This window comes from Tenrec ecaudatus, chromosome 2, assembly GCF_050624435.1.
Source record: "Tenrec ecaudatus isolate mTenEca1 chromosome 2, mTenEca1.hap1, whole genome shotgun sequence".
NCBI lineage: Eukaryota > Metazoa > Chordata > Mammalia > Afrosoricida > Tenrecidae > Tenrec > Tenrec ecaudatus.
In genome coordinates, this window is record NC_134531.1 from 219,187,566 (window position 1) to 219,213,087 (window position 25,522).

Below are 25,522 nucleotides of genomic sequence, written 5' to 3' on the forward strand. Positions count from 1 at the left end.
CTCTTTTTTTTCCCCTCCCTCCCCGCTTCCCCCCTCCCTCATGTGCCCTTGGTAATTTATACATTGTTATTTTGTCATATCTTGCCCTATCCGGAGTCTCCCTTCCCCACTTTCTCTGCCATCCATCTCCCAGGGAGGAGGTCACATGTGGATCCTTGTAATCGGTTCCCCCTTTCCAACCCACTCACCCTCCACTCTCCCAGCATTGCCCCTCACACCCTTGGTCCTGAAGGTATCATCCACCCTGGATTCCCTGTGCCTCCAGCCCCCATATGTACCAGTGTACAACCTCTGCCCTATCCAGTCCTGCAAGGTAGAATTTGGATCATGGTAGTTGGGGGGAGGAAGCATCCAGGATCTGGGGGAAAGCTGTGTTCTTCATCGGAACTACCTCGCACCCTGACTGACCCATCTCCTCTCCTAAACTCCTCTATGAGTGTCTCCAGTGGCCGACACTTGAGCCTTGGGTCTCCACTCTGCTCTTCCCCCTTCATTCAATATGGTATATATATATATATATATATATATATATATATATATGTATATATATATATATACATACACACACACACATATATATATACATATATATATATCTTTTTTTTTGCATGATGCCTTATACCTGGTCCCTTTGGCACCTCATGATCGCACTGGCTGGTGTGCTTCTTCCATGTGGGCTTTTTTGCTTCTGAGCTAGATGGCCGCTTGTTCACCTTCAAGCCTTTAAGACCCCAGACACTATCTCTTTTGATAGCCGGGCACCATCAGCTTTCTTCACCACATTTGCTTATGCACCCATTTGTCTTCAGCGATCCTATCATGGAGGTGTGTAGCCAATGATATGATTTTTTGTTCTTTGATGCCTGATAACTGATCCTTTCGGGACCACTCGATCACCCAGGCTGGTGTGTTCTTCCATGTGGGCTTTGTTGCTTCTGAGCTAGATGGCCACTTGTTTATTTTCAAGCCTTTAAGACCCCAGTCACTATCTCTTTTGATAGCCGGGCACCATCAGCTTTCTTCACCACATTTACTTGTTCACCCGCCTTGGCTTCAGCAGTTGTGTTGGGAGAGTGAGCATCATAGAGTTCCAATTTAATAAAAGAAGGTATTCATGCATTGAGGGAGTGCTTGAGTAGAGGCCCAAGGCCTTTTGACCCATTCTTAATCTGTTCTAGTTTTTATTGTTTTCTAATTTCTTGTGAATTGAGGGTTTTCTGTTTTATTGTGCTACTGTTGATGGGTATATTTTTATGTATAACTTTCTTCATAAGAAATCCAGGATTAGTACATCTGTAAGACAGCAACTAGATAAATAGGTTGTTAGGGTTGTGGGAGGGGACGTTGGGGGTAAATGGGGAGTTAATAATGAGTACAAAAATCAAAAAAGTTATAAAATTGACTTTAGTAATGATTGCACAATTCTTTATAATATATTCAACCCCTGCATTATATGGTTTGTGAATTACAAGTGGGTAACCCCCCAAAGCCCCAGAAAACTCCACTTGGTGGAGCTTTTGTAGTATGTATTTACCCCCTACGTGAGCATTGAGCAACTTGATCTGTCAGAGTTAGTGCACCAGTGGCATCATCTGGGAAGGTTCTCTCTGGTCACAGTGAATTTTTTTCATAAAATCATTTTTACTCAAACTCTTATTTTTAATGGCCAATATAAGAGACCAGCATGAGACTGTGAATTTTTTTTCTTGCTTGGGAAAAATGCCACAGAAACTGTTGTGATGTTGAATATAGCTTATCAGTACAGCACTATGGGAAAAACTCAAGTGTATGAGTGATTTTCTTGTTTCAAAATAGGTGAAATGTCAATTGATAGCAAATCTTGTCCTGGACAGCCATCAACTTTCAGAATGGATGACAATGTTGACAAAATCTGTGCACTTGTGCTCAAAGACTGACAGCAGACCATTGAAGAGATGGGGAAATTATCTGGACAATCTTGGAACTCTGCTCAGCGAGTTTTAATGGAAGATTTAGGAATCAGAACGGTCATGTGACATTTGTGCCTTGGGTTCAGACTGACCAGGAAAAAGAGCTTCTAGTGAAAACATGCTGTACTTTGAAAGAGCATCTCTGAAGTGACCCAGACTTTTTTTCCAAGGTCATTACTGGTGACAAGACCTGGTGCTATTCCTAAGACCCTGAAAGCAACCATCCAACCTAGTAGAAGATGCCATTGTCACCTCACCAACAAAAAGCTTGTCAAGTGGAATCAAAGATCATGATGATGCTCTTGTTTTAATGATGTGAGGGGGATAGTGCATTTGGAATTCATTCCACCAGGTCAGACTGCTAATCAAGATTTCTATTTAGAAGTTCTGAAAAGATTGTGTAACAGTGTGTGACAAAAGGTCTGATTTGTGGCAGACAGGAGACTGGTTTTGCCACCATGACAATGTACCTGCTCACATAGCCATCCCAATGCACCAGTTTTGGTCAAAAACCATCATGACTCTCTTGCAGGTTCTAGGCACCTGACTTACCTGACCCCACTCTGTGTGACTTCTTTTTGTTTCTGGGAATGCAGAGGGACATGAAAGGACAGCAAGCAATTTGATGACATAGAAAGAGTGAAGAAAAAAATGAGGGAGGTGCTGTCAGCCACCTAAATATGAGTTTGAAAAATGTTTCTAAGAATGGAATCACATATAGCATCTGGGGTCTTAAAGGCTTGAAGATAAACAAGTGGCCCTCCAGCTCAGAAGCAACAAAACCCACATGGAAGAAGTACACCAGCCTGTGTGATAATGAGGTATCGATGGGATCAGGTATCAGGCATCAGAGACCCAGAACAAAATCATACCCAATGTGAGGGTTGGGGGGGGGCATGGAGTGGAAACCCAATGCCTAACTGTAGACACTTGGATATGCTCTCACCGAGGGGTCGCAAGGAACAGATGAGCCAGTCAGGGTGCAGTATAGCACTGATGAAGCACACAACTTTCCTCTAGTTCTTTGGTGCTTCCTTCCCCCACTATCATGACCTCAATTCTACCTTATAAATCAGATTAGACCAGAGCATGCACACTGCTACAGACAAGAGCCTGTAACACAGGGAATCCAGGACAGATAAACCCCTCAGGGCCAACAATGAGAGTGGAGATACCAAGAGGATTAGGGGAGGGTTGGGGGGAGAAAAGGGGAATCAGTCACAAGGATCAATCTATAACCCCCTCCCCGGGGGACAAATAACAGAAAAGTGGGTGAGGGGTGACGGAGGATGATGTAAGATATGGAAATAGTATCTGTAAGTTATCATAGGTTTGTGAGAGAGGGCGAGCAGGGGAGGGAGGTGGAACAAATGGGGAGCTGATATCAGGGGCTCAAGTGGGAAGAGAATGCTTTGAAAATGATGATGGCAGCATATGTGCAAGTGTACTTGACACAATGGGTGAATGTATGGATTGTGATAAGAGAAGTAAGAGCCCCCAATAAAAGTATTTGAAAAAAAAGATTAGAATCAGAGATTTGACAAATGTATTAAGTGTAATGGCAAGTACTTTGAAGGAGATAAGATTGTTTTATATGAAAAAAATCCAGTGTTTTTGGTGCCCCTCTTATATTCCAATAACACTAGGAAAAGAAAGATAGAAAAGATAGCATCCACGGTTTAGGAACAATTGCTGTGTAACAATGGACTGAGCAGAGAGAATGTGGTAGTAAGAAAATCAGTCTTGGTTCCTACCCTTAGGGAGTTAACAGTAACTAGGGAAACCAACCTTAAATATATAGTTTTGAAGATAGCTACAATTTTGGTGTTTTTGTTGGTAGCTGACTTCGAGTTGGTTGCACCTCATAGTGACCTTCTGTCCAACAGAATGAAACACTTCCCAGTCTGGTCCCATTCTCACGATTGTTCTTAAGTTTGAGCCCATTGTCGCAGCCACTGTGTCAATCCATCTCCTTAAGGACTTTTCTATGTTTCACATACTTTACCAAGCACGATGTCCTTCTCCAGGGTCATGAGATGAAGTCTCTCCACCCTTGCCTCCAAGGAGCATTCTGCTGTGCTTCTCCCAAGTCAGATTTCTTTGTTCTTTTGGTTGTCCATGGTCCTTTCTACATTCTTCGCCAACTCCATCATTCAAATGTGTTGATTCTTCTTTGGTCTTCCTTATTAAATGTCCAACTCTCACATGCATGTGAGGCAAATAATTGTCATAAGTGCTATGAAATGACAATATAGACCGAACAAAAGAATATGGTTTACTAGGAAGATACCTTAAACATTTGCTATTGCGGTTAGTTGCTATTTAGTCAGTCCTCTGCTCATGGCGACCCCATCGCAATGGAATGGCGCATCTTGTATCATCTCCATGACTGGGTGTGGCTCAGACTGCTGTGACCCACAGTTCTCATTGATTTGGGGAAACAGATTCACAAGCCTGTCTTCCGTGTGCAAGCTCTGCACAATCCTCTTCAGAATCGTAGCAACATGCAAGCCTCCACTGCCATGCTCGGGGTGCATTGACCAGGAATCAAACCTGGGTCTCCTGCTCTGAAGGAAAGAATTCTACCACCTGACCACTGACACCCTCACTCCATGACATTTTAAAATTTCCCCAAAGTCTACTGTAGCTGCATTTCAAAAACTTTACTCCTTGTATTATGTTTATAATCATCTTTTCACTAGGATTATTTTTCCAAATTCCCCCCCCCCCACCTTTTTTTACTGTGACAGCCAAGTATGTCCTGAAATGAATGGGCATGAATGATCAAGACCACAAATGACAGTGAGCGAGGGGGTGTTCGTAACATACGTCAGTCATTTGGCTGCAGAGAGGGAATCAGACTGAGATATGTGCTCCTTACCATGACCAGCAATCAGGAGCGGTCAAAGCAAAGCAGGTCCTTGCCAAGGGTAGGGATCTGTGACTGCTGGCCCGCTTGACAAGATCCCGGAACATCGCCGTGGCATAGCTTGATGCCTTCGGTTTCAGAGGGCAGCCTTGGCAAGCCGCACAGAGTTCAAATGCACACAGGTCGTTAATGCGGTTCCGCGATAGGATCTAATTTGGAATCCTTACGGTTTAAGTGAAGAGAGGAACAATTAGATTTATGTTCCCCGTTGAGCACAAGATGTGGTATCTCGGCAACTCGAGCCGAAAGCACACAAGATAGGGGCCTACCCACCTGCTTGGTAAACTCTGTGCAGGTGGCTGGATGAATACCTGTATAAATATCACTGGTCACTTGGGACATTTTCTTTATATCAACATTTGCTGTAGGAGGTTCTCACGTCTGTTGGCTTTTGCCAAGCAAACAATGGTTTCAGACAAGAAGTGGGAAACAAAAGTTTGCCTGCCATGGCCAAGGGCTGTGAGCCTTATCAGCGGTGTGCGCAGCGGGTCTGTCCCCTGATGTCGGCTTCAGTTTCTGTAGACACAAACTCACATTAGGACGTCTGCCCAGGAGGCGGCTCATGCTGAGAGGGGCCGACTTCCCGCTTGGTCAAGTGCAGAGGCCTTTGTGATTTCTCATTTCTTACTGGACGCTCTGCGTCACTGACTCTTTCAAAAGCCACTCTTAATGCAGAAACAAAAGCTTCGCTCCCGTTACTGTATTTGGCCAACCTGGAAATTCCCGTCGCTGGCCTCCATCACAATTCTCAATGAAACAGGATACCCCCCGCCCTCCCGGTAAAACCCTGACCCTCCTGCATTGGTTGCCTAAGGTTGTCATAAGCACGGTCTACCCACTGGGTGACTTAAAGCAACAGAACCCGATTGTCTCACAGTTCTGGAGGCTAAAGTTTGAATTCAGGGTGCTGCTGGCACCCTACTCTTGCTGAAGTTTCTGGGTGACTATCCTTCCTTGTCTCTTTGATTTTTGGTAGACGCCCGCATTCCTTAGCTTAGGGCAGCATTGCTCTGACCTTTACCTCTGTCTCCAGATGTCACTCAGATTGGATTAGGGCCCGCCCTACTTCAGTGCGACCTCACGTAAATGAATTAAATCAGAAAATAGCCTTATTTCAGGGGATGCAAATCAGCCCTGGTGGCACGGTGGTTACTTGTTGGGCTGCTAACTACAAAGTCAGCAGTTTGAAACCAGCCACTATGTGGGAGAAAGATGAGGCTTTCTGCTCCAGTCAAGACCTACAGACTAAGAAACCCACATGGGTGGTTCTACCCTGTCCTACAGCATAACTATTTACCCAATGGCAGTCAGTTAATCAGCTCCTGAAAGAAGGGTCCTTTCAGTAATAAAATTCTTGCCTTCCATGCCATAGACCCAAGTTCAATTCTCCATCAACCCTTCTCAAATGCAGTCACCACTTTGCTCTTGTAGTGCCCTGCATATTTCTATGATGCTAAACTGGTTTCAGTGGGACTTCCAGTCTAAGATGAGCTAGGAAGAAAGGCCTGGATACCTACTTCTGAAAATGAGCCAGTGTAAACCCTATAGATCATGGCGGTCTGGTCTGCAATTGATCATGGGAATGGTGCAGGGTCAGACAGCATTGCGCCTCGAGTCCAAGGCCGACGAAATGACGGCAAATAGCAGGAATCACACGGAACTTTTCTTCCCTCCGCAGGGGAATTGCAGGATCTGTTGATGTTTCTCTTTGTTGAATTTTCCCTTTGCTTCAATATTTTGAAGAATGATTTTTTTTCCTTTCTCAGATTGTTGGGAGTTGAGTTTTAGCGAATTCGTTATGCCAAGTGAATGCCAGGAAGTGGATCGATTTGCTCTAAGGCCCTGGGAAGGAGCCCTGGGGGGGCCTAGGGGTTGCGAGTGGGGCTGGGAGCTGTAAAGCCAGCACTTGAACCCATCAGTCCCTCCAACGGAGAAACACGAGACTTCCTGCTTCCATGAAGGCTTACAGCTTCAGAGACCTGCAGGGGCAGTTCTGCTCTGTCCTGTGGGGTCACTACGAGTCGGGGTTGACTCGCTGGCAGTGGATGAGTGAGTGAGGCCATTGGAAATTTATTACTAATCCCAGCAGGCAGACGCTATGCAGACCCTTGGTGGCAGGGCTTGTTACCTCAATTTGCTCCAGATCGGTTTCAAGCCAGGCATACAGTCTTCTCTCAGTACAGACTGATTGACTTTGCTGTGAAAACCCTGAAACTGGATGGTGAAGTCGTTAAGAATGGGGCTTTGTATCAGACGGATCTGATGTTACATGCTGGTCTTACAACTAACTCAGCTAAGTGCTTGGACAAACCTCATAACTCCCCTAAATCTCAGTTTTCTCCTGTGTAAAGTGGGGATGGCCAGACCTACCACACCGAACTGTGAAAATGAGATGAGGTGATAGAACTTCACACAGAACTTGAGACATGTGTACTTGTGGACTGCGTGCGTCCCCCTCGAGGGGACCCAATGAGGTGAAGGAGTGGACTTCCTCACTGCCGCACCCCAAATGCCTCAGATACACATGAAAATGGAAGGCAGGAGTAGAAGGGAGCTGTGACATAAGTGAAGGTATATTTGAGCTGTGACATGAGTGAAGGGTATAAAATACAAATATCCTATGAACTGCCAGAAGATATCAATACTAGAAGAAATACAACCAGAATGTTCCTTCAGAGCAAGGATGGCAAGACATCTGGCCTCTTATCTGGACACCTCTCGGGTGTATTAGCCCAGATGACTAGAGAAACAAATCCAGGGACACTCATATCTGTAGAAGAGAGAGCTTTATATCAAAGAGCAATTGTATATTGAGACAACAGCCCAGTTCAGTCCAGATCATGACCATAAGTCTGATATTAGCCCATACACCTGATCCTAGCCTATAAATTCCCCTTCAGACTCATTAAGCTACTTGGAATAATGTCAAATGTAGGGGGTTCACAGGCTGGTGGGTGAAAACTCTTGTGGATCCAGTGGTGGTAGAAGCATCTCAGCTCTGGCTCAGGTCTCCACGTGGCTCCTCCCGCTCTCTGAGAGTGACTCCACACAGCTTGTCAACAGGAAGTTTAAGCAGAGAGAGGCTCTAGCACAAGTGATTCTCAACTTTCCTAATGCCTGCAACCCTTTAATACAGTTCCTCATGTTGTGATGACCACCCCCAACCATAAAATTATTTTTGTTGCTACTTCATAACTATAATTTTGCTGCTGTTATGATTCAGGCGACCCCTGTGAAAGGGTCATTCGACCCCCAAAGGGGTTGCGACCCACAGGTTGAGAACCACTGCTAGGACTCAGCAAGTCTCCGCATGTCTTGTCAGCAGGAAGACCAACTCCGAGAGAGAGAAAGTTTCCAGAATCCTCATGAGAAGGCCATGCCCACAAAGAGGCATTATCAGGCTGTCTCCTGATTGACAGGCTAGACATTCCCCTTTCAGCCTTATTCACAAGTTGACACAAGATTATGTAATTGCCACATCAGGAAAGACCAATCACTATAAAAGTATATCATGTTTGGTACAGTGGAGGGTCAGCAAACTGATAAAAATTCTCAAAGGTGGATTGACACAACAGACCCAACAATTAACTCAAACATATCAACGATAGTGAAGATTGCAAAGAATTTGGCAACATTTTGTCCTCTACATGCTGGATTTAACTTCAGAACAAGTGACAACAACATCCCAATGCCTGGCACCTAGCAAGCGCTCAATATGCACTTGCCACATTAAAATATGTCTTGCATTTGATACAATGAATGGACTAAAAAATACCAATAATCATGAAGATAGCACAGAACTGGGCACTGTTTCATTGTGTTCCACATAAGGCCACCATGAATTAGACCAGACTTGAGGACAACACATTTAAATTATATTTAAATAAATTAAAGCGTAAAAATATATCACATGGATTTTGGACTCACACTTAATTTTAGACCCAATCTAAGAACAACTAATTCTTATGACATGTCCCTGCTTGGTACGTGTTCTTATGAAGAGATCACTGAAAATGCTTTAGAAAAGTGTGGTGAAGAAACTAGATGGTGCCCAACTATCAGAAAGAATAGCTTCTGGGGTCTTTAAGGTTTGTCTTCAAACAAGCAGCTATCTAAGATAGGTGTCAACTACGTCTATATGGAAGAAGTACACTAGCCTGTTTAATCCAAGGGTTGTAAATAATAGAATCCAGATCCGAAGGAATAACTGGTATCAGAGCTTAACTTGTGAATACCTGGTTTGCAGAAGGCCATAGTTGACAGTGGAAGCCCAAAATCTGCTTTCAGGGTCCCACACATGGATTACGCTTCCCGTGAATTCCCTCTGCCCATCGTGGAGGGATGCGAACAGCCTTGCTGTCACGCAGAGAGCCTTGTGCAGTCAATCATGGCGGATGCAGTCAGGTTGAACTATAATACCTTGTCACTTGATCTTTCCTTTCACCCATTTTAAAGCCATTTCCGTTTTTTAAAAAGGGAAGGGGAGAAACACATAAATTAAATGTCCTCTGAGTCTCTTCTGACCACAGACCAGGGATATGGATAGCCTCATTAACATGCAGAATGCACTGGAAAGTTGATGCAGTTAGGTTAAAAATTAACATCTTGTCATTTTATCTCCCTTCTGACCAATTAAAAATTTTTTGGTGCCTTTAATATTTTCTCCTTTCTTTTTGATTGTGCTTTTGCTCTGTTTTACTTTATTACTGTTTTTTGGGGTATGTTTTTCTGTATGTGAAATCCAGGATAGGTAAATTCATAGAGACAGTAAGTAACAGGATTAATGTTTCCTTGGAGGTATGGTAGGAGAGTACATAAAAGAAAAAATGTTCTAAAACTGATTGTGGTGATGATTGTATAACTCTTCTTACCATGATTAAACTATCGGATTGTATGATACATGAGTTATGCCAATAAAACAGTTAAAATGCATTATAGACATATTCAATGATTCTTAATATGAGGAGGTAGAGATCAGTTTAAAGATTTGAGGAATGAACCCACATGGATATAATTATAAGGAAAAAAATCCAATTTGTGGAGAAAGCTATTTTTATAAACATAAGTTATCTATGTAGTTATTGGGTATTTACACAAATCAATAGTTTGGCTATGGAATCATGATTCATTTTTTTCTAGATGATTAAAAAAAGATTCCCAAGAGAAATGAATCTTAAAAACATTTGATTAACAGAGATATATTTTAAGTAGAAAAGAATGTGTTCCTCCCTTTTGGCTCACCAATGGCTTCCCTTCTCTTCCATTCCTTGTCTTCCTCTCCCTCTCCCTTGTCTTATCCTGCATGTGGAGCATTACAAATATTTCTGAGAATTAATGATGGGGAATATTCGTTTCTCTGGGAAACTTTAAAACAAAGTAATAATAGCGATTTTCTTTGGGAGCTATTCTACTTTGTAATCTCATACACCATCAGTTCTTCTCCTGCCCCCTCATGTAGTACTTAGTTTGGAGCATCACTATGTGTCTATTGAAATAGACACTAACATCTCTGATTTTGCACCAAACAGAAGCCCAAATCCCTTCTACCTAGCCAATCCTGACTTCATTGTGACCCTAGGTCAGGGTAGAACTGCCCCGGTGGGTTTCCAAGACTGTAACTTTTTACAAGAGTAGAAAGGCTTGTCTTTATTCCTTGGAGCTGCTGATGTTTTCGAACTGCATACCTTAGGGTTAGCAGTCCAACGCGTAATCATTAGACGTTTAAAACAGAACTAAGAAAATGTCGGTTGTAGGGACTGTTCTTGAATCTGCCACCAGATGGAGAAGGCAGTCCATGAAAACCCAGTGGAGTGTTTTCTTGGCAGAACAGTTTTTGATAGCTCTCTACTTTCCGGTGGAGATGGTTAGCATTTTTCTGAGTGCAGAAAGGCAGGGAAGTCACGAGGGCCTACATTTTAACACTCTTTGTAGAAATTAAAGTACTTGTTACTACAAATCTGGCAGTATTTACTCACAACATTGAAGGGACTGTGTATTTTTAACCCCCAAGAGAAGGGTCAGTTGGATGTTTTCCCCCTGATGATAAAGTTTTCATTACTTCAAACTCTTTCTCTTCTCAACACCTTCCACCCCTTCTTTGTAAGATCATAATGTTCAAAATTAAGAGCAAGAGTTTTGAGACAGTTCTGAATTCAAGCCCAAACTATTATATTTGGATGAGCTACTTAATGTCACCATGCTTCAATCTCTTCTATGAAGGATAAATCTATGTCATTGGATCTCTTAGGGGTGCTGTCCCAGCTTGATACTTACATGTTCTGAATACTTATGACAATTCTGTTTACTGGTGAAAGAGAAGACAAAGATAGCATTTTATATCCCTCATTAAGAAATGAACATTTCAAATTAAACAAAACGATAATTTAGTTATAGACTCTTTGCTTCTCCACTCTTGTGGGGTGGGCTCAATCAGTGGATGGGTGATGTGGTGTCGCTTTCAAGGGCCTGCTTGGCAACATTTGGAGATAGTTCTGGTTGCCACATCTGGGGGTCTTTGCTGTTAGAACCTATTAGCAAGACAATGCTCGGCCCTGCGACAGCCTCACAATTGTTACGTTTGAGCCCAGTGTTGTCGCCACTGCGTCATCCATCTCTTTGTGGTCCTCCTCTTTTTTGCTGCCCCTCCACTTTACCAAGCATGGTGTCCTTCTCCAGGGAGGCTCTCTCCCCATAACATGTCCAAACTGTGCAAGGCAAAGCCTTACAATCTTTGCTTTTAGGAGCAGTCTGTCTATACTTTTTCCAAGACAGACCAGTTTGTTCTTTTAGCAGTCTATGGTATTTTCAATATTCTTCACCAACCCCATATTTAAAATACATAACATTTTCTTTAGTCTTCCTTATTCAGTGTCTGACTTTCACATGTCTATGAGGCAATTGTGAAAACCTTGGCTTTGGTCAGGCGTACCTTAGAGCTCAATGTAACATTCTTGATCTTCAACACTTTCAAGAGGTCTTGTGCAGCAGATTTTTCCAATGCAGTGTATCATTTGATGTCTTGACTGCTGCTTCCATGAACATTGATTGTGCATCCAAGGAAGATGAAATTTTCGACTACTTCAATCTTGTCTCCATTTATGATGTCACCTGTTAGTCTAGTTGTGAGTTTCTTTTCTCTACTTTGAGTTGTAATCCAGACAGCTGTGATACTTGATCTCCATAAGCAAGTGCTTCAAGTTCTCCTCACTTTCAGCAAGCAAGGTCACATCTGCATATCACAAATTATTAATAAGCCTTCTTCCCATCCTGATGCCACTTTCTTCTTTATATAATCTAATTGACAGTTAGGAAAAGTCCATCCTGGACTTACTGGGTACAGCCCAGAGATGCTGCTAAGTATCTTATAATACACAGAATTATCTGGTCCAAAAATGTCAGTAGTGCCAAGGTTGAGAAGCACTGGGTTAAATAGCAATAAAGATAAGAACAATTCCCTGTATTTAGATTTACTGATCCCCTGATTAAACTAAAATAATTTAAAAACATCATCAAGATCTATACTAGACCTACACTAAAGATGGACATTGAATAAAGAAGATAGAAGAAGAACCAATGTGAGATAGTTGAAGTTTATTGTGCCAGCCTGGCCAATAAACACATGTGGGGTTAATTGAAAGGCAGAGAGATAAATGGCTCAGTTATCAGGTCTCTTGCTTTGTGATGGTTGGACCAGGGTGAAATTGCTTTAGCCAGTTCCCTGCTTCAGCTGCAAGGCTCACTTCCTGCAAGATATCCCCAAGGAGAAGCCGCATGGACCTACTCCGATGCAGCCCTGGGTGCTGGAGCAGCCGCGTGGAGACCACTGCCAGCACTGAGATGCTTCACGTTCACTGATTTGGCTTTCCTCCTGCAGTCGGCATCACAGTGTTTGTTTTGTGAGATGGAGGAGGCCTTTGTGGATTGGTGTTGGACATATGGGCTAATGTTGGACTTGTGGGCTTGGGCAGCACTGGGTTGGGATGTTTTCTTGATGTGCACTTACCCTTTAGATAAAACTCTCTTTTATACATTTGGGTTTCTGTGGATTGGTTTCTCTAATGCACCCAGACAAGCACAATGCGTTAGAATTGCGGTGCTGCAGTGAGGGAATTATGCCTGATCTGAGCCCTCTAAGGGCGTGCAACAGAACAGCAAAAGGGAGCAGAGCAACAAAGTCCCCAGGGAATACCAAAAATAGACTTTGGGCCACAGTGTGGCATCCCATCAGACTGGATCAAAAAACACTCCTAAAGGTCAACAAGTAGACCTTGAACTATTTATAGACTTTAAAAATTTTTGTTGTTGCAACTTCAACCCAGTGCCACAAGGTGTGAATGCAATATCCCGGCATGGAGTAGGGAACCAGTGGAGAGGTCTGGGAGGCTGGCCCCAGCACCAAAAATTAAGTGGATTCCAGCCCCTCCCCCGAAAAGAATTTGTTTCAAAGGACGACATTGAGTCTGCAGCTCCGGGAGATAGACATATCTGATCAGAGCACACGGGAGCAGATGAAGGGGGAGGAGGAGAGAGTGGAACACAGCCTGGCCCACCAGGCCGTGAGGATGATGTTCCTGAGTAGAGCAGCCAGTCCACAGAGAGAACAACATGGCTGACCCCACTATGAGAAATGATGCCAATCAGTGACTAAGGGCGATACAGGGGACAGCACCGGAGACACAGTGTGGGAATTGCACCTGACCTGATCCCACCACACCGAGGCAAAGCACTGGGGGAGTGTAGCGGAACAGCAAGGGAATGGAGTGGCAAGGTCCCCAGGGAAGGCTGAAAGTGGACTTTGGGGCCAGGGCGTGGTGCCCCAACAGACTGGACTGGAAAACGCTCCTAAGGGCCAGCAAACGATCCTTGAACTAAAAAAAAAAAATTTTGTTGTTGTTTTTTTTTTTTTTTTGGGGGGGTGTTATTTTTTTCTTTTGTTGCTCTGTCTTGGTTTTTTTTTTTGATACATATTATTATCTCTGATTGCCTATCTAGGTAAGATAGGTGGGATAAACAATGGGACCCACAGTTCTGGGGGGACCTATGAGAGGGAGAGGTAGAGGAAAGGAAGTGGGTGTTAATAAACCCAGGGACAAGGGAACAACAAGTGACCTAAAATCAATGTCGAGGCCTGGTAGGGCTTGATCAAGGGCAATGTAACAGAGAGGAGTTACTGAAACCCAAATGAAGGCTGAACATGATCGTAGGACAAGAGGAAAGTAAAAGGAAATATAGGAATGAACTAGGAGGCAAAGGGCATTTATAGAGGTCTAAATAAAGGCATGTACATACGTAAATATGTTTATATATGATGATGGTGAAATAGATCTATGTGCATGTATTTATAGGTTTAGTATTAAGGTAGCAGATGCATATTGGGCTTCTGCTCAAGTACTCCCTCAATGTAAGAACACTTTGTTCTTTTAACCTGGTATTCCATGATGCTCACTTTCCCTACATGATCACCTAAGTTAAGAGGGTCCATAAGCAAATGGGGTGAAGAAAGCTGATGCAACCTGGCTGTCAAAAAATACATCATCTGGGGTCTTAAAGGCTTGAAGATAAACAAGCAGCCATCTAACTCAGAAGCAACAAAGCCCACATGGAAGAAGCATACCAGCCTGTGTGATCACGAGGTGTCAAAGGAAGCAGGTAGCAGCATCAAAGAACAAAAAATCATATCATTAAATGAGAGTGAGTGCAGAATAGAATCTCAAAGCCCATCTATATGCAACTGGATCTCCCCCACAGAAGGGTTGCAGGAAGGAGACGAGCCAGTCAGGGTGCAGGGTAGCACTGATGAAACATACAACTTTCCTCTAGTTCTTTAATGCTTCCTCCTCCAAACTATCATGACCCCAATTCTATCTTACAAATCTGGCTAGACCAAAGCATGTACATGGGTACAGATAGGAACTGGAAACACAGCGAATACAGGACAGACAAACCCCTCAGGACCAATAATGAGAGCAGCCATACCAGAAGGGTAAAGGGAAGGTGGGAGAGATGGGGGAACTGATCACAATGATCAATCTATAGCCCCCTCCCAGGGAGATAGGCAACATAAAAGTGGGTGAAGGGAGACATCAGTCAGTTAATACATGATGAAATAATAATAATTTATAAATTATCAGTTCATGGGGGAAGGAGGATGGGTGAGGGAGGGAAAAATGAGGAGCTGATACCAAGGGCTCAAGTAGAAAGAAAATGTTTTGAGAATGATGATGGCAACCAATGTACAAATGTACTTGACACAATGGGTGGATGCAGGAATTGTGATAAGAGTTGTATAATCCCCCAATAAAATGATTAAAAACAATAAGTAAAAATAAACTATTATCAAGAAAAAAAAAGAAAGAAAGATTCATATGGAACTACATCAATCATGGCCTTCTATAGACCCTATTTCTGGTCTGTGCTTTCCCATGATGCCATGAGCTTATATTTTGAGATATATAAAAATATACCTATGGGAAAATAGAATTATGGTGCTGGAGAAGAATATTGAAAGTACTGTGACAGTTATATAATTGTCAACATGAGAAGATTTTGAGTGAAGGGGTGGAGTTTAGTCTGTCAATCAGATCATAGCCAATGAGGCTTCTGTGTGGGCATGGCCTTTTCCTGATAATTCTTGGAAATCTTGTATTTCCTCCTTGGAAGTGGGGGACTCTCTGCTCACACCCTGGGAGACATAGCAGCTGACAAGACACATGGACCCACCCTCATACAACCCTGGGTATTGGAGAAGCCATGCAGAGACCCCTGCCAGTGCTGAGATGTTTACAATGCCACTGGATCCAAAGACTTTCTACCCACTGGCCTGTGATTTTCTACATTCGGCATCATTGCATGTGTTTTCATGAGTTTGAAGAGATTGGTATCAGACATATGGGCTAATATCAGACTTATGGACTTGATATGGACTCAGTTGGGATGTTGTCTCAATGTTCAATTGCTCTTGTATATAAATCTCTTTCTTATACATATATGTGTATCCATGGATTGGTTTCTCTCGTCTACCCAGACTCACACTAGTATCATGGATTGCTAAAAGGACAAACCGATTTGTCTTGGAAGAAGTGTGGCCAGAGTGTTCCTTAGAGGCAAAGATGGTGAGGCTTTGTCTTAATGTACTTAGGACATATTGTCAGGAGAGACCAGTCCCTGGAATAGGACATCATGTTTGGTAAAGCAGAGCAGCATTGAAAAAGAGGAATGCTCTCTAAAAGATGGATTTACACCAGGGTTGCAGCAATGGGCTCAAGCACAAGAACAATAGTGACCCTGACTCAGGACCTGGAAATGTTTTGTTTTGCTGTGCATGGGGCCACTATTGGTAGGAACTGACTCGAGGGCACCTAAGGGCAACAGCATACTAGACCTGGGTGAAAAGGCAAGGGCTCAGTTCCAGGATCCGTGAAGTTACAAATCAGTAAGTTAGCCTCTTCCTGTTTTGTGACTGCTTGCAGAAGACATGAGATTCGTGTGTCAGAGACAAAGGACTTTGCATCGGTGCATGAGCACACGCTGCCCTGAGTTCTCTTTGCTGCTCACATCACAAAGAGGTGGCGTGGGGGCTCTAGATGGATGCTCAGGATGTCGTAGTAGCACATCCTTATCACAGTTGAGAAACACCGAGCGCAGGGAATCCATTGCTGTTATACTAATTGGTAAGCAAGCCTTCTCTTTGCTTTTGGGGTAAAGCCTCCTCTTCAACTTTGCAAATAGTCATGTGCAAGGTGTGTAGTTCCTAGAGAAGACTGACAGTGTTTGCGACCCTTCAGGAGGAGGAGATGGCTGAGTTGTGCCTTGAAGGGCAAACCAGGGTTCATCTCTTAGAGGAGGTGAGAAAATGATGTTGCTCAAAGTAGGACTAAAACTCAAAGCTCACACCACTGAGTTAAAGTAGGAACAGAATAGGCAAAGGGCTCAGAAGCACGGAAGGTTCAGGAACTGCATTCCATTCAGTGGTGTGGAAGATTAAGACCTGCTTGCTGAGAGCAGCTGATCACCCTCACCTATTGTAATGATCAAATGGCGAGTTCAGCTTATTTGGATTCCTCCGAAGAAGGACTGAGCTCTGAATGTCTCAACATTGAACGGCAAGAAGATATATGACTCGGTATAATTTCAATGCAAAAGACCCCTTTGAAGTGTTATTTATTTCATATAAATGAGTTCAAGTATATGTAAGAGGATTGGGAGTTCTGATGATGCTGGGTTTTTCTCAAGATACGTTTCTATTTTCCTCACAGGATTAATTCACTTCTAATCCTGAGCATCTTGTTGTGTGGGGACAGGAAGGCATTCTAGAGAGGAGTTGGCAAAATGAATGAACAGATAACATAATTTTTTAAATGAAATATTTGTAGGCCTCTCATATGTGCCTTGTTTTCAATTATGCAATGCTACAATAAATATATATATTGATTTACTCTGAGATTTTTTAATTTGACAGTTTATTTGAAAATGGTTTTACTGCCCTAACTAGGTATATAATAACATTTGAAAATTCAGCATATTTTATATCCATCACTCAATGACATCCATTGTGTACAGTATGTAGTACAGCCATCAGCACTATCCTTTACAAAGCAGTCACCACCATGAGCAGAAACTCAGTGTCCCCAAAGGTAAGACCTCCTTGTCCCCTCCTTTTACCTGTTATGCAGATAAGTCAAAAAGTATTGCTATAAGATCCTAGAAACTTTCATCAAACAAAAAATGTGAAAAATGTGAAGGTGTTATTTCCAGTCATATCCTCCCTCTAGGTCTATAGAGTGCTGAAGGTGATGTTTCCATCCCTCTAACCTTTCTCCAAAGGATTCTGCACACTTTGATTTACACCGCACGAAGGAGCATTTTGGCATGTCCCCCATGGACTCGAAGTTGAGTTCTTTTCAATGTTCTTTGAATTTTGGAAAACTAAACAAACCCCCCAGAAGTCTGAACGGGCTGTAGCATGGTTGGAGTAAAGTTTCCTGATGTAAATCCTGTAGGACATTACTTGCTATCCTTCAAGAAAGGGTAGGAGCATTGTCATGATGACAGAATTCCTTAGTATAAATTTCCTGGTCTTTTCCTCAGCAGTGTGATTTTCTTCCTAATAAGTCTCCACGATTGTTCTGTGTCCCTTGAGACACTCTACCAAGATTTCCTCTTTAGAATTCTGAAAAATTATTATTGCCACACCCTACAGAGCTGCCCTCTCTGCCTTGAATGAGACTGAACCAGCAGAACCCCGGCGGATGCCATGGTTTAGGTTCGATTTATTTTGCAAGGCACCCAAGTGAGATTAAGAAAGTGCATTACTGAGAAAATTTGTCTATAGCTATCCTCTGGTAATAGAAATATGTTGAAACATATATTGCTTGAAACACACCAGCACATGTATGAAACTAGGATCCTAGTAGTAATCATTTTTGACTTGCCTTTGTACAACCATGAATAACCAATGTTCTCTTTACATTTTACATAAAGGGGTCAAGCAATAGTTTTCCTGGCTTATTGCTTATTGCATGGTTTATTGCACCGAGCATAAGGTTTTCTTTTTTAGTCATGTCGATTTTTATTTTATTTTTAAAATTAAAATACACTTTAGCATTTTAATAATATTTTGCACTATATTTCTAGTACTTTTGTCATTTGTACTGTATGGGTTATCAACTTGAGACATTTATTTTCTATATATTTCTTTCTTTCCTTCTTTAAAAAAATCATTTTATTGGGGGATCGTACAACTCATATCACAATCCATATATACATTCATTGTGTCAAGCATATTTGTACATTTGTTGCCATCATCATTCTCAAAACATTTTCCTTCTACTTGAGCCCTTGATATCAACTTCTAATTTCCCCCCTCCTTCCCCGGCCTCCTCACGAACCCTTGATAATTTATAAATTATTATTACTATTGTCACGTCTTACACTATGCGATGTCTCCCTTCACCCATTTTTCTGTTGTCTGTTCCCCAGGGAGGGGGTGATATGTAGATTCTTGTAATCAAGCATCATGTTTTCACAGTGCATTGACACATCCATGTAGTGGCATGAATTAAGCCCTCATTTCTTTAAATGGCAGAGGGACAGTACATTGTCAGTATTCCCCACTTATCGTTAGTCCATTCTTCTGTTGATGAACAGCAGATGGAAAGGTGATTGCTTCTACCTTTTGCGATTGTGAATAGTTTCTCAATGAACTTTGGTGTTTAGGTTTCTATTTACATTCCTTGTTTCAATTCTTTATGGTATTTCCCTAGAATTGGGATTTTTGGTCAGTACAACTATCATCAAACTTTATGTATGAATTACTAAAGCTACTGATGAAGAAATGGAAGAGTCCTACCAGCTTCTTTGATCAATATGAAACCAACCAAATATTCAATCAAGATATATTGATAATCATGGGCAACTGGGTGTTAGTCCAGGTGGACTGGAGAAACAAATTCCTGGATACACATATGCGTTAAGGGAGAGGTTTATATACAAGAGGATTTGAACATTGAGAAAACATCCCAACCCAGTCCAGTCCAAGGCCATAAGTCTGATATTAGCCCATATGTCTGATACCAATCTATAAAGTCCTCTTCAGACTTATGAAACACATGCAATGAAGCCAAATGCAGGACAATCACAAGCCAGTGGGTAGAAAGTCTTTGGATCTAGTGGCGTTATAAGCATCTCAGTGATGGCAGGGGTCTCTCTGTGGCTTCTCTGGCTTCGGAGGTCTGGTTGTGTCCATGTGGCTTGTCTTCTGCAATGTCTCCCAGAGAGAGAGGCAAGACTCGAGGCAAGTGGGCTTACAAGCTCTATTTTCATACTTTCCCAAAATAATTTGTATACATCTCTATACCGACAATAATAAACATAAGAAATCAGTATAAACAACATAGAATCAGATACTAAGCTCAACTTCATTATTTTTAACTAGATGAGCTTATTTATTCAAGGCTCTTTTATTTTTGCCTGGACTCAGACTTAGGGGTGGAAGCCCTCAGCGAGGATAGCCTCCTCTCTTGACAATCTGGTCCTGCCATTTCTCTTTGGCTTCCTTCATTCTCTTGGCCAAAAGCTTGGCGTATTCAGTGGCCTCCTCCTGGTTTTTTCTTGGTGCTCTGCTTCTTCAGGGCAATGTGCCGGTGCTTGTGCTGCAGGACCCGCGGAGTCACAAGATGCCAAATCTTGGGTACTTTAGTCCTGGGTTTCTTGCCCTCTTTGTTCAGGGGCTTTCTCACAACATACTGGTGGATGTCATCGTCTTCAGAGAGATGGAAGAGTTTGCGGACTCTGCTGGCTCTTTTGGGCCCCAGGTGATGAGACACAGTTGTGTCAGTCAGGCCTGGGATCTCTTTCTCCCCTTTCTTTACAATGACCAAGTTGAGAACACTCAGATTGGCATACACAATGCAGCCCCCGGTCAGATTTGCATGTCCTCTCCCAGTTCTCCTTGGTCCATAGTAGGAGTGCCCCTTACTCAGCAGCAGATGGGCATGAATGTGGGTCAAGACACCTTGCTATGTGGGAAAACCTTGCTTGTCATTCCTACCACCGAAGAGGATAACATAGCCCTTCCATCGCCCAGCGCCTCGGCGGCAACTTGCGTGGCCATTTACTTCACATAAAAGGTGCGAAGTTTGCATTCATCGTCTACTTCAATGCGTTTCTGGCAGCCAGTATCTGGGAAGGAGATGTTTAGCTTCATGGTGAAGCAGCTGATTGCCTCCGCAATACCACGGAAAAGAGAGAAACTCAATTCTTAAAACAGTCAAGTTCAATCCTTATTTCTAAATCCTTATCTACACTCTTCTATTTATAAAAAAAATATGGGATTAGGTCTCTGAAGGCATCAAAACAGATCCATGCTTTCGGTCAGTCAGTTTGAACTTCTGTCAGCCATTTTCCTTAAGCAGCATGGCTTCTGAGACATTCAAATGGCAAATTCTATCTCTGCATTCAAAGTATACATTAATCACATTCATTTTTGCCATATTACTCAGGAATAACCAAAAACAACCACCAAAAAAATCAAAGCTCTAACTTCCCATATTCTTTCTAGAAAACAACTCAGGAAACTGCAAGGATATGTCTGACTTCTGGCTAGCCAAAGAAGAAATACTACTATGAGGCAAAAGTCAAACAAACATCTACTTTCCATTTTTATTTCTTTTTCCAGTACCCCACTCCCAAGTTACCATAATGCGTTAGTCTGGGTAGACTAGAGAAACAAATCCATGGACATACATATGTGTATAAGAAAGAGATTTATATACAAGAGCATGTGAACATTGAGAAAACATCCCAGCCCAGTCCAGATCAAGTCCTTAAGTCCAATATTAGCCTATATTTCTGATATCAATCTATAAAGTCCTCTTCAGACTCATGAAACACATGCAATGATGCCGAATGCAGAAGATCACAGGCCACTGGGTAGATAGTCTTTGGATCCAATGTCATTGGAAACATCTCAGCGCTGGCACGGGGTCTCTCTGTGGCTTCTCCAGCTTTCAAGGTCTGGTTGCGTCCATGTGGCTTATCTTCTGCAATGTCTCTCAGGGAGTAACACACACACACACACACACACACACACACACACACACACACACACACAGAGAGAGAGAGAGAGAGAGAGAGAGAGAGAGAGAGAGAGGTCTTCTCCCTCCAAAGAGGAAGTACCAGATTTCCCAGAATTCTCAGGAGAAGGCCATGCCCACACAGAAGTCTCATTGACTATCTCCAGATTGACAGCCTAGACTCCACCCCTACTCCTAATCCTTAAATTGACACCAGATTAGGTGACTACCACAAACTGGAATGCAAAAGTTGGAAACAAAGAGGAAAGAACACCAGTTGAAAAATATGGTCTTGGTGACAGAAACAAAGTCAGAGATCACATGATAGAATTTTGTAAGACCAATTACTTCTTCATTGCAAATACCTTGTTTTCAACAACACAAATGGAATGTGCAGAAGTAAATTTGATTACATCTGTGGGAAGCCACCATGGAGAAGTTCAATATCAGCAGTTACAATGAGGCTAGAGACTGATTGTGGAGCAAACCATGAACTGCTCAAATGTAAATTTAGATTGGTGTTGGGGGAAAAAAGGAAAACAAGTAAACAAGTGCCAAAATAAAAATTTGACTATATCACAGCTGAACTTCAAGAACATGTCATGTAAATAGAAACCTAAACACCAAAGTTCATTGCAAACAGATTATTTTAATCACTGAACAAAAATGCCAAAGATGGGTTGAACTGGGGGATGGTATCAAGAACATCATTTCTGGAGAAAGCAAAATGTCATAAAGAGGCAGGCAAGAAAGAAAGAAAGGATCAAAGCGGACGTCAGAAGAGACACGGAACTTTCTCCTCAGAAAGTTACTAAGGCACAGGGAAGACATGATGAAGTCAAAGAGAGGAACAGAAAATTTCAAAGGGCAACTTGAGAAAACAAAATAAAGTAGTATAATGAAATGTACAAAGATATGAAGTTAGAAAACCAAAAAGGGAATAATGATCTTGGCATATCTTAAGCTGAAAGACTGAAGGAAAAACTTCAAGCTTTGTGTTGCAATATCAAAGGTTTCTTTTGGCAAAATATTGAAAGATGCAGGAAACTTCTAAAGAAGATGGAAGACCTACTCAGAATCACTGTCCCCAAAAGAACTAGTCAGCATTCAACCATTTCAAGAGGCAGCATGTGATAAAGAACTGATGAGAGTGAAGGAAGAAGTTCAAGCTGCACGGAAGGCCTTAGGAGAAACCAAGGCTCCTGTAATTGATGGTGCATCAATGGCTGTTTCAACAAGATGAGGAAGCTTTGGAAGCACTTACTAATCAATGCCAAGAAATTTGGGAAATAGCTATCTGGTCAATCAACTGGAAGAGATCCATATTTGTACCCATTCCAAAGAAAGGCGATTCAATAGAATGCAGAAATTATGTAACAGTATCATTAATATGATATCCAATAAATTTTTGCTAAAGATATTTCAACAACAGTTCCAGCAGTACCTCAACAAGGTGCTGTCAGAAATTCAAACCAGATTCAAAAGAGGACATGGAACAAGGGATATCATTGCTGATATCAGAAAGATATTAGTTCAAAGTATAGCATACCAGAAAGGTTTTTCCTTTTGTTTCATTGGCTATGCAAAGGCATCTGACTCTGTGGAGCTTAGCAAACTACAGACAGCCTGGAGAAGAGCGGGAATTCCAGAACTCTTCATTGGGCTCATGCGGAACTTTTGCATAGATCGTGTGAACAGAACAAGGGGATACTACATGGTTTAATCTAAGCCAAGTTTGAAGTGATCTGTCATTCACTCAGTCGTCATTCAAGTCCAAAGCTGGGGAGCCATCAGGAATCCTTCTTCCTCCTTCTTATTGCATGAGCAACTATTGTTGATTCTATCTCCAAAACACATGGTATACTCAGTGCCCCGGAATAGGAACCATGTCCAGTTTGGAAGCCAGTCGGGAAACAACTGTCCTCAGCAATTCCCCTCCCAGAGCCTGCGGACAGAGATGGCAGCAGACAATATGGTTGCTAGAGACGAGAGCAGTGAGGGTGGAAGAGCCTGAGAGCTCTGTGTGTTTTACCAGGTTCTGTAGTGAAGGGAGTCCTGATGGTGTAGTGGTCACACACTGGGCTGTTATCTGCAAGTTCTGCAGCTTGAACCCATCAGACATACCTCGGGGCCAAGGTAGGACTTGTTATTTCTGTAAAGCGTTACAATCTTGGAGACTCACAGGATCCATTCTGCTATGCCCTGTAGGCTTGTTCCGAGTCACTGACTCGATAGCAGTGAGTTTGGTTTGCTTTTTATGAAAGTGGGCCCTGGGAATTTCTTAACCTATTGATAGATCAAATCTTCAAATAAGAAATAGATGAAAAACACATGTAAGGGAGCCTCAAAATGCTTGTGAGCACATGGAATGAAGAGATCGTGGGATTTGGGCTCGTGGTCTGGAATGAGGTGTGCTGTGACAGGGATGGAGCATCCAGGAGTTCTGCAACTGTCAACTTGGGCAAGAGGACAGACAAGGTGTTGACACACCTCAGACACACTAACAACACAGATGGAAGAGAGCTGGTGACAGAGGCAGGGGCTAATCCTGGGGGTAGGAGCATCAGAGAGGAGGGGCGAGAAATGTATCGAATATGGACTTGGAGAAGAAGTGAAACAAAAATGGTTACAGAGGAGACAAATGGATGACTTGTCACTGTGCCACCATCCTGAATTTTTCCAAGCTGTTTTCGATCCAGACAATGGCCAGGCACATGAGTATCTGACCATGAGAAAGGAGAGACTGCAGCACACAGGTGTTCTGATGCCTGAGCGGCTGGTCATCAGCTGATTACTGAGAGACACATCTGCCTTCAACTGGGCGGCACAAACAGGAGTTACACTTACACGCTATCACCCGTCACACTCCAGGAGAAGGCGGTGAATGCCTAAGAACACATCGACATAACGTTCCTCAAGTAGATTCAAATATGATAATGGCTCTGAGAAAAAGGAAACAACTTCAGATCATGTGGAACATGACAAAGTGGCCCAAACAAGCGACCAAAACACAGAACCAGAAACCTTCATTGAAAAGCTACTTGATGATAACCTCTTTGATAAGGAATTCTGAAGAATGTTAAGTAGGTTCTCTGCAGAGCTTGAGGAGAAGGATGTCAGATTGCTAGATAAAAACAGGTTACACAAAAAACCTTCCAATAGAACTGCAAAAGCTAACTACTATGATTTCAGAAAAAGAAGATATTTTGAAAGTACACAGGAGTAGAATTGAGTCACCAGAAGGCTGAAGTAGAGAACTCAAAGGCAAATCTCACATTATTAATCTGGTAGAGGAACAATTCATCAAAGAGAAAAAATTATGAAGAAATTCCAAGACTTATGAGGGATAATACAAAGGAATAACAACAGAACAGGAAGACAAAAAAGTACAGAGAAGATGGTCAAAGAGTTCTTCTAAGAAAATTTCCCTAATCTCCTGAAAGAAGAAAAGAATCTGTCTGAACTGGAGGAAGGATAGACCTCAAAGAAAACCTCCATGTTCAAACTTTCCCAAACCAAAGATTAGGAATGAATCTTGACACTAGCTTGGGATAAACTAAATGTTCCCTATGAAGGAGAACTAATAAGACTGATAAGATTTCTCAGCTGAAACCATGCAGGCCAGAAGGCAATATATATATCTGAAAGGAACAAAAGGCAAGCCAATAATTATATACCCAGAAAAGTTATTCCTCAAATATGATGGCAAATTTAGGACATTTCCAGATAAACATAAATTGGAGAAATTTGTAAAGGCATGACTAATTTTACAAGAAATACTGAAGGTAGTATAACTGACAGTAACCTGATTAACATACATCACAACATCTATAGTCAACCTAGACAGAGACACATCCAAAGCAAAACAAATATACAAAACTAAAACTAATGAACCAGAGATAACAATTTATAAAAAAGACAATTACAACAATGTAAGAAGAGGGAGCAATATAGTTACAGAACATCAAATAGAGAAAAAGAAAAATAGATTTAACTTGGGGGAAGGGGAAGGCAATATACTTTAAGGGAGGTTGGCCAAAAAATGATGGGGGTGAGGGAAGACACTAGGAGTA

The 25,522-nt window shown here is 42.2% G+C and overlaps 1 pseudogene; it reads right to left on the reverse strand.

Annotated features, from left to right (window-relative positions):
• Nucleotides 1–19,835: 19,835 nt before the first annotated feature.
• LOC142441343 (small ribosomal subunit protein eS6-like) lies at nt 19,836–20,581 on the reverse strand (annotated as a pseudogene).
• Nucleotides 20,582–25,522: the final 4,941 nt, after the last annotated feature.